Genomic DNA, 10,000 nt, shown 5'->3' with positions numbered 1-10,000 from the left:
GACGGTGACGGTAGAACGACCCGCGAACACATGCATAGAGTTGTGACCATTGTCAACTTGAATGTATCGGGCGCTGGCTGGGATGTGCCCGGCGGAGACGGCAGAACGACACGCGAACACATGCATAGAGTTTGTGACCGTTGTCAACTTGAATGTATCGGGCGCTGGCTGGGATGTGCCCGGCGGAGACGGCAGAACGACACGCGAACACATGCATAGAGTTTGTGACCGTTGTCAACTTGCATGAATCGGGTACTGGCCTGTGTGCGCCCGACGTTGACGGTAGAACGACCCACGAGCACATGCATAGAGTTGTGACCGTTGTCAACTTGAATGTATCGGGTACTGGCCTGTGTGTGCCCGACGTTGACGGCAGAACGACCCGCGAACACATGCATAGTGTTGTGACCATCGTCAACTTGAATGTATCGGGCGCTGGCTTGATTGTGTGCCCGACGGAGACGGCAGAACGACCCACGAACACATGCATAGAATTTGGACTTCCTTGAAGAAGACGTTGACATAAAAAAAAAAAAAAAGTCAAGCGGGTACTGGCTCAAGTGTGCCCGACGGTGACGGTAGAACGACCCGCGAACACATGCATAGAGTTGTGACCATTGTCAACTTGAATGTATCGGGCGCTGGCTGGGATGTGCCCGGCGGAGACGGCAGAACGACACGCGAACACATGCATAGAGTTTGTGACCGTTGTCAACTTGAATGTATCGGGCGCTGGCTGGGATGTGCCCGGCGGAGACGGCAGAACGACACGCGAACACATGCATAGAGTTTGTGACCGTTGTCAACTTGCATGAATCGGGTACTGGCCTGTGTGCGCCCGACGTTGACGGCAGAACGACCCGCGAGCACATGCATAGAGTTGTGACCGTTGTCAACTTGAATGTATCGGGCGCTGGCTGGGATGCGCCCGGCGGAGACGGCAGAACGACACGCGAACACATTCATAGTGTTGTGACCGTCGTCAACTTGAATGTATCGGGCGCTGGCTAGGATGTGCGCGGCGGAGACGGCAGAACGACACGCGAACACATGCATAGAGTTTTGACCACTGTCAACTTTAATGTATCGGGCGCTGGCTAGGATGTGCGCGGCGGAGACGGCAGAACGACACGCGAACACATGCATAGAGTTTGTGACCATTGTCAACTTGCGTGTATCGGGTACTGGCCTGTGTGTGCCCGACGTTGACGGCAGAACGACCCGCGAACACATGCATAGAGTTGTGACCATTGTCAACTTGAATGTATCGGGCGCTGGCCTGTGTGTGCCCGACGGAGACGGCAGAACGACCCACGAACACATGCATAGAATTTGGACTTCCTTGAAGAAGACGTTGACATAAAAAAAAAAAAAAAAAAGTCAAGCGGGTACTGGCTCAAGTGTGCCCGACGGTGACGGTAGAACGACCCGCGAACACATGCATAGAGTTGTGACCATTGTCAACTTGAATGTATCGGGCGCTGGCTGGGATGTGCCCGGCGGAGACGGCAGAACGACACGCGAACACATGCATAGAGTTTGTGACCGTTGTCAACTTGAATGTATCGGGCGCTGGCTGGGATGTGCCCGGCGGAGACGGCAGAACGACACGCGAACACATGCATAGAGTTTGTGACCGTTGTCAACTTGCATGAATCGGGTACTGGCCTGTGTGCGCCCGACGTTGACGGTAGAACGACCCACGAGCACATGCATAGAGTTGTGACCGTTGTCAACTTGAATGTATCGGGCGCTGGCTGGGATGCGCCCGGCGGAGACGGCAGAACGACACGCGAACACATGCATAGTGTTGTGACCATCGTCAACTTGAATGTATCGGGCGCTGGCTAGGATGTGCGCGGCGGAGACGGCAGAACGACACGCGAACACATGCATAGAGTTTTGACCACTGTCAACTTGAATGTATCGGGCGCTGGCCTGTGTGTGCCCGACGGAGACGGCAGAACGACCCACGAACACATGCATAGAATTTGGACTTCCTTGAAGAAGACGTTGACTTAAAAAAAAAAAAAAAAAGTCAAGCGGGTACTGGCTCAAGTGTGCCCGACGGTGACGGTAGAACGACCCGCGAACACATGCATAGAGTTGTGACCATTGTCAACTTGAATGTATCGGGCGCTGGCTGGGATGTGCCCGGCGGAGACGGCAGAACGACACGCGAACACATGCATAGAGTTGTGACCGTTGTCAACTTGAATGTATCGGGCGCTGGCTGGGATGTGCCCGGCGGAGACGGCAGAACGACACGCGAACACATGCATAGAGTTTGTGACCACTGTCAACTTGCATGTATCGGGTACTGGCCTGTGTGCGCCCGACGTTGACGGTAGAACGACCCACGAGCACATGCATAGAGTTGTGACCGTTGTCAACTTTAATGTATCGGGCGCTGGCTGGGATGTGCCCGGCGGAGACGGCAGAACGACACGCGAACACATGCATAGAGTTGTGACCGTTGTCAACTTGAATGTATCGGGCGCTGGCTGGGATGTGCCCGGCGGAGACGGCAGAACGACACGCGAACACATGCATAGAGTTTGTGACCATTGTCAACTTGCATGTATCGGGTACTGGCCTGTGTGCGCCCGACGTTGACGGTAGAACGACCCACGAGCACATGCATAGAGTTGTGACCGTTGTCAACTTGAATGTATCGGGCGCTGGCTGGGATGTGCCCGGCGGAGACGGCAGAACGACACGCGAACACATGCATAGAGTTTGTGACCACTGTCAACTTGCATGTATCGGGTACTGGCCTGTGTGCGCCCGACGTTGACGGTAGAACGACCCACGAGCACATGCATAGAGTTGTGACCATTGTCAATTTTAATGTAGCGGGTACTGGCCTGTGTGTTCCCGACGTTGACGGCAGAACGACCCACGAGCACATGCATAGAGTTGTGACCGTTGTCAACTGAAATGTATCGGGCGCTGGCTGGGATGTGCCCGGCGGAGACGGCAGAACGACACGCGAACACATGCATAGAGTTTTGACTTCGTTACAGAGGACGTTGACAAAAAAAAAATAATAATAATAATATCAAAAAAAACAAAACATGGTCAACTTTAGTGTAACGGGTATTGGCTTAAGTGTGTGACCCAATGGTCAGAATGAGTGGGCAGAGTGAATCGGATTATATATTAAGGGGAGTGTCTTGTCTCGCCGGTCGATCTTCAAATTGTAGAAGTTTCCTCATATATCTCCTTGATTTCGTCAAGATATATCCGGCACGGGAGCAACCCCGACACTCCTCTGAAAATACGGGTCGCTCCCATGTGAGAAGGTCGATGGTGTGATCGACGGCACGAGTGTCATGCGACCGGGCGAGGGCCGAGTAATTAGCCGACGGTGATGCACACATGCGTAGGCATGGGACCCGTTGTCGTTGCACGAGTCTGTGAGACGGGGCGCCGCCGGACAAGACATACCCGGCACGGGAGCAACCCCGGCACTCCTCTGAAAACACGGGTTGCTCCCGGGTGAGAAGGTCGATGGTGCGGTCGATGGCACGAGTGTCATGCGACCGGGCGAGGGCCGAGATTTAGGCCGACGGTGATGCACACAGGCGTAGGCTGGGACTCGTCGTGTTGCACGAGTCTGTGAGACGGGGCGACGGCCGACCTCGACGGCAGGCCGCCCGATGCATCCGCAAGGTGTGGCTCTCGTCCGAGATTTTGAGATCTCTTTAGTGTAGCGGGTATTGGCTTAAGTGTGTGATCCAATGGTCAGAACGAGCGGGCAGAGTGAATCGGATTCTATATATGAGGGGGGTAGTAGAGTCGATCCAAGACTCGAGAAGGCTTTTAATGTCTGTCGTGTGTGTATGCGTGTCATGGTTGGACTCCAGCGGGCCCTTTCGGTAGGGTCAGCCGTCGTTTCATCGCGACCATGTGTTGCAACTCGGCGCTCAGAGCGGGGGTTTTCACCCACTCGCCCCGTGAGCAGAGGTGTCCCTCCGTGCACACGTATATATCGACGTTCAGATATGAAGCTTTCGCGGACGGGAGTCCACCCGAGACTCGAAAAGGCTCCTTGCCTGTGGTGCGTAAATATGTTTTTGCACGTCAGACCCTTGCTGGCCTTCTCGGTAGGGTCAGCCGTCGTTTCATCGCGACCATGTGTTGCAACTCGGCGCTCGGTGCGGGGGTTTTCACCCACTCGCCCCGTGAGTAGAAGGTTCTTTCGTGCATATGTATATATACAATCCCAGATATTGAGCTTTTTCATCCGCAGAACCCCCGGTGGAGAAGAGAGAGAGTAGAGATGAGAGAGAAAGGAGAAGGGAGAAGGCCTCTCGCGTTGCGTGGTCGATGGCACGAGTGCCATGCGACCAGGCGAAAGGCAAACGGCAAGCCGACGGCGACGGCAGGCCGCCCGACTCACCCGCAGAGAATCTGGGTCTCGTTCGAGATTTCGAGATCTCTTAAGTGTAGCGGGTATTGGCTTAAGTGTGTGATCCAATGGTCAGAACGAGCGGGCAGAGTGAATCGGATTCTATATATGAGGGGGGTAGTAGAGTCGATCCAAGACTCGAGAAGGCTTTTAATGTCTGTCGTGTGTGTATACGTGTCATGGTTGGACTCCAGCGGGCCCTTTCGGTAGGGTCAGCCGTCGTTTCATCGCGACCATGTGTTGCAACTCGGCGCTCAGAGCGGGGGTTTTCACCCACTCGCCCCGTGAGCAGAGGTGTCCCTCCGTGCACACGTATATATCGACGTTCAGATATTGAGCCTTTTCATCCGCAGAACCCCCGGTGGAGAAAGAGCAGGACCTCGGTGTCGTCAGATATCGAGCTTTCTCCACGGGACCCGTTCGGGCATGCTGCCGTTGCTGCGACCATGTGTTGCACTCGGCGCTCGGTACGGGCTTTTTCATCCAAGCAACGAATGCACGCTCGAGGCGTGCGATTGCTCTCCCCTGTTCCAGTGGACGAGCCGTCGCCCTCCCGCGTCGCTTCGAACCGGTCCCGTCTCCGAGGCGGGACCACTGCGACTCCTCTCGAGACGACCCAGTCGACTCGGGTAGAGATACACACCTCGAGAATCCCTTCGGGCGGTTCTTCGATCACTGTACCGTAATAGCACGGCATCGACAATTGAGAATTCAGAGAGAGAGAGAGGGGAGTGCGAGAGCGACTCCCGGACGGCGAACGGGCCCAGCCCGGTTCTGTCGACCGTTACCTGGTTGATCCTGCCAGTAGTCATATGCTTGTCTCAAAGATTAAGCCATGCACGTCTAAGTACAATCCTGAACATACAAGAGAAACTGCAGATGGCTCATTAGATCAGTTATGGTTTATTGGAGAAAGTCTTATACCATGGATAACTGTGGTAATTCTAGAGCTAATACATGCAACAAAGCGCCGACCCTTCGGGGGAAGCGTGCTCTTATTAGGAACAAGGCCAGCCCGGTCCTTTCGGGGTCCGGTCTCCGCTGGTGAACTCTAGATAATCATGCCGATCGCACGGTCTTGCACCGGCGACGCTCCCTTCAAAAGTCTGCTCTATATCAACTTTCGATGGTAAGTTATGCGCTTATCATGGTTGTGACGGGTAACGGAGAATCAGGGTTCGATTCCGGAGAGGGAGCCTGAGAAACGGCTACCACATCCAAGGAAGGCAGCAGGCACGCAAATTACCCACTCCTGACACGGGGAGGTAGTGACAAAAAATAACGATACAGGCCTCTTCGGAGGCCCTGTGATCGGAATGAGTACACTTTAAATCCTTTAACGAGGATCTACTGGAGGGCAAGTCTGGTGCCAGCAGCCGCGGTAATTCCAGCTCCAGCAGCGTATATTAAATTTGCTGCAGTTAAAAAGCTCGTAGTCGGATTTCTGGCCGGGGCGGGCGGTCCGCCGTGAGGCGTGCACTGCCCGTTCCCCTTCTCCCCGTCAAACGGGAGTCGTGGGAGATTTTTCCCGGCCAGTGATTCGGTTGGTCGTGCGGTGCTCTTAACTGAGTGCCGTGCGAGACTGGAACGTTTACTTTGAGAAAATTGAAGTGTTCAAAGCAGGCCAAAGTGCCCGAACAGCTCAGCATGGAATAGTGGAAGAGGACCTCGGTTCTATTTCGTTGGTCTTGAGATCCTGAGGTAATGATCAAGAGGGACTGCCGGGGGCATTCGTATTGCGGCGTGAGAGGTGAAATTCTTGGATCGTCGCAAGACGCCCGACAGCGAAAGCATTTGCCAAGAATGTCTTCATTGATCAAGAACGAAAGTCGGAGGATCGAAGGCGATCAGATACCGCCCTAGTTCCGACCATAAACGATACCGACTCGTAATTCGCCGGCGTTCCTCCCATGACGCGGCGGGCAACTCTCCGGAAAACCAAAGTCTTTGGGTTCCGGGGGAAGTATGGTTGCAAAGCTGAAACTTAAAGGAATTGACGGAAGGGCACCACCAGGAGTGGAGCCTGCGGCTTAATTTGACTCAACACGGGGAAACCTACCCGGCCCGGACACAGTGAGGATTGACAGATTGAGAGCTCTTTCTTGATTTTGTGGATGGTGGTGCATGGCCGTTCTTAGTTGGTGGAGTGATTTGTCTGGTTAATTCCGATAACGAACGAGACTCTTGCTTGCTAAATAGTCCGGCCACCCGTCGTGGTGAGCCGCGAACTTCTTAGAGGGACAAATGGCTTTCAGCCATACGAGATGGAGCAATAACAGGTCTGTGATGCCCTTAGATGTCCGGGGCCGCACGCGCGCTACACTGGCGCAAGCAGCGGGTACATTTGCCCTCGGCCGAAAGGTCCGGGTAATCCGCTGAGACTTCTCCGTGCTGGGGACAGGGACTTGTAATTGTGTCCCTTGAACGAGGAATTCCAAGTAAACGCGAGTCATCAGCTCGCATTGATTACGTCCCTGCCCTTTGTACACACCGCCCGTCGCTACTACCGATCGAATGACTTAGTGAGGCCATCGGATCGACCGTCTGGCACCCCCGGCTTCGGCCGGTTGTCGAGGCGCGACGAGAAGACGGTCAAACTTGATCATTTAGAGGAAGTAAAAGTCGTAACAAGGTTTCCGTAGGTGAACCTGCGGAAGGATCATTAACAGAACCCTTCCCCTCCGTGATCGGAGAGGGAACAAAGGGGGAATGTCGGAAAAGCCGTCACAGAGAGACACGCGGAGAGAGCAAATTGGAAAAGCCGGGGGGACTCGAGCGGGGTTTTCACCGCCTCCTTCCCCGTTCCACGGTCGAGGTCAGACCCCGCGCTTCGCCTTCGCTCTCTCCGACAAAAAGGAGACGGGCGTGTCACACACAGACCAGCCCGGGGAGTACCCGGTTCTTCTCTCGTCGTCTGTCTCACGGAGTCTCGCACTCCCGGTAGCTTCGAGGGAGAAGTCCCGCAAGGGTGGAGACGCCGTCGCCGTCCGCGGCGCGGCGCTCCTCGAGGCATTCTCCGCAGGGCAGAGAAGGGGCACCGGTGTCGCCCGATTTCCCCCCAGTCGGCGAGTCTGACTCGCGCGACCCGCCCTCGCGGCGGTGGGGGGAAGGAGGGAGCCCGCTTCCCCCCTCGGCTCGACGGAGGATATTTCTTTCCAGTCACAAGCAAAGAAGGCACAGAGTCCCCGTGTCCTTTCTCCTTCCGTTCCACTTCTTCCCTCGGCTCTGAGGAGAGTTTGCGAACGCGGGAGTCTTCCAGTGGCAAATGACAATTCTTGGTGGTGGATCACTCGGCTCGTGCGTCGATGAAGAACGCAGTTAGATGCGAGAATTCATGTGAATTGCAGAACTCACTGATCATCGACTTATTCGAACGCAAATGGCGGCTCGGGGATGCTCTGCTCCTCGAGCCACGTCCGTCTGAGCGTCTGAAGACAATCACTCACAGAGTCGGCGTGTTCGCGCGCCGGAGGAGCGCCCGGCCGCAGCCGTCCCTTCGACGGCCGGCTGCGTCGGGTCAGTGTCAGATGGAGTTCTGTGATGTCGGCGCCGGTGAAACTCGGCGAGCAGGCTCGATCGGTAACCGGGGGTTCGTCGGTCGTGCGACGTGCCATCGGGGTGTAGACGTATGCGCCCGTGGTGCGGTCCAGCGTCCGACCCCCCGGAACGGTCGAGGAGCCTCTGCCGGGCAGAGCCGGTCGACCCAATCGCGGGGTCTCTCGTCCTCCCGTCTGCGTTCTCGCAGGCGCATGGTAGGCCACCCTTTCCCGCCGGCGACCCGATTCTTCGGGGAGCGCCGGGGAAGGAGAGACCCCGGGTCGCCGCTATGACTCCGATCACGTTCCACGTGTCTTTCACGATTCCAGACCTCAGATCGGATGAGATTACCCGCTGGATTTAAGCATATCACTAAGCGGAGAGAAAAGAAACTAACAAGGATTCCTTCAGTAGCGGCGAGCGAAGCAGGAAGAGCCCATCGCCGAATCCCCGCGCCCGTTTGCGGTGCGAGGGACCTGTGGCGTAAGGAAACTGAACTCCGGTCGACAGAGTCCGGCCGCAGTCCACTGTGATCGGGGCTGCAGCTTACCCGCAGCGGGTGTAAGGCCCGTAGGGCGGACTCGAAGGCCGGAGGGAAAGCTTTCCAAGAGTCGGGTTGTTTTAGAATGCAGCCCAAAGAGGGGTGGTGAACTCCATCCAAGGCTCAATACTATGCACGAGACCGATAGTCAACAAGTACCGTGAGGGAACGTTGAAAAGAACTTTGAAGAGAGGGTTCAACATTGCGTGAAACTGCCAAGAAGTAAACGGATGAGTGCCGCATGCTACATGGGGCGTCCGGTTGATTCAGGCGCGGTCGGCGCGGCAGCGTGTGCGGGTTCGGATCCCTCGGGACCGACCCGCGGCGCTTCGCCGTCCGGTCCGCGTCGCACTTCTACCGTTCGGCGCCCTTCCCGGCGACCGACCGAAGAGCGGAGCAGAGGGGCGGGCGAGGCTGCGGCGTGCGGGGGCTTCGGCCCTCGCCGTCTTACGCCGCCCGTCACGGTTGCTCACTGCGCTCTCTGTCGAGGACTCTGCGTGACGGCCTGCCCCCCCGGGGGTTCAGGCAGCGGGGTCCGGGCCACCGGCGTCTCCGTCGGTCGCGTGCACAGCTTGCTGTCGCGTGGCCGGCGGGATCCGGAGGGTCCGGTCTCGCCGCGGCTTCGGCCGAAGCGGAGGGTCTGTCGGGCGTGAGCGAGGCCTCCTCATTCGACCCGTCTTGAAACACGGACCAAGGAGTCTAAGCAGGCTTGCAAGTCGAGGGGGTCTACCGAAACCTATCCTGGCATAACGAAAGTGAAGGTCGGCACAGGGCCGTCACGAGGCGGGATCCCGGCCCTCTGGGTCGGGCGCACCGCCACCCCGTTCCGTCCGGCTCGTCCGGTGGAGCGGAGGAAGAGCAAGCATGCTAAAACCCGAAAGATGGTGAACTATGCTCGGGCAGGAGGAAGCCAGAGGAAACTCTGGTGGATGTCCGCAGCGGTTCTGACGTGCAAATCGATCGTCCGACCTGAGTATAGGGGCGAAAGACTTATCGAACCATCTAGTAGCTGGTTCCTTCCGAAGTTTCCCTCAGGATAGCTGGTGCTCGGGAGATATTCGTGAACAATTTTATCTGGTAAAGCGAATGATTAGAGGCCTTGGGGCCGAAACGACCTCAACCTATTCTCAAACTTTCAATTGGTAAGAGGTCCGACTCGCTGGCTTGGAGCCGGACGAGTGAGAATGAACGAGTGCTCAGTGGGCCACTCTTGGTAAGCAGGACTGGCGCTGTGGGATGAACCAAACGCCTGGCTAAGCCGTCCGACTCGGTCGCACATCAGAGCCCACAAAAGGTGTTGGTTGATACAGACAGCAGGACGGTGGCCATGGAAGTCGGCATCCGCTAAGGAGTGTGTAACAACTCACCTGCCGAATCAACTAGCCCTGAAAATGAATGGCGCTGAGCGTGATGGCTGTGCCGGGCCGTCGGGGCAAGGAGAACCGAATAGAGTCGGCCTCGACGAGTAGGAAGGACGCCACGGTGAGCTAAGAAGCGGTCCGGGCGAG

The 10,000-nt window shown here is 56.5% G+C and overlaps 3 non-coding genes across 3 annotated transcripts in view; all 3 read left to right on the top strand.

Moving 5' to 3' along the window:
• The first annotated feature begins 5,199 nt into the window (after window positions 1-5,199).
• LOC139968367 (small subunit ribosomal RNA) lies at window positions 5,200-7,079 on the top strand. The gene has a single exon (XR_011793372.1). It is a non-coding gene; the product is annotated as a small subunit ribosomal RNA (ribosomal RNA).
• Window positions 7,080-7,684: 605 nt separating this feature from the next.
• LOC139968221 (5.8S ribosomal RNA) lies at window positions 7,685-7,844 on the top strand. Its single transcript, XR_011793258.1, has one exon. It is a non-coding gene; the product is annotated as a 5.8S ribosomal RNA (ribosomal RNA).
• Window positions 7,845-8,278: 434 nt separating this feature from the next.
• Window positions 8,279-10,000, top strand: part of LOC139968452 (large subunit ribosomal RNA) — a 4,031-nt gene continuing 2,309 nt past the window's right edge. Inside the window, exon 1 of the ribosomal RNA XR_011793449.1 lies at window positions 8,279-10,000. This exon is cut by the window's right edge and continues 2,309 nt beyond it. This is a non-coding gene — a ribosomal RNA (large subunit ribosomal RNA).

Source organism: Apostichopus japonicus, chromosome 5 (assembly GCF_037975245.1).
Source record: "Apostichopus japonicus isolate 1M-3 chromosome 5, ASM3797524v1, whole genome shotgun sequence".
Taxonomy (NCBI): domain Eukaryota; kingdom Metazoa; phylum Echinodermata; class Holothuroidea; order Aspidochirotida; family Stichopodidae; genus Apostichopus; species Apostichopus japonicus.
This window is presented reverse-complemented; position numbering and strand designations above follow the sequence as displayed.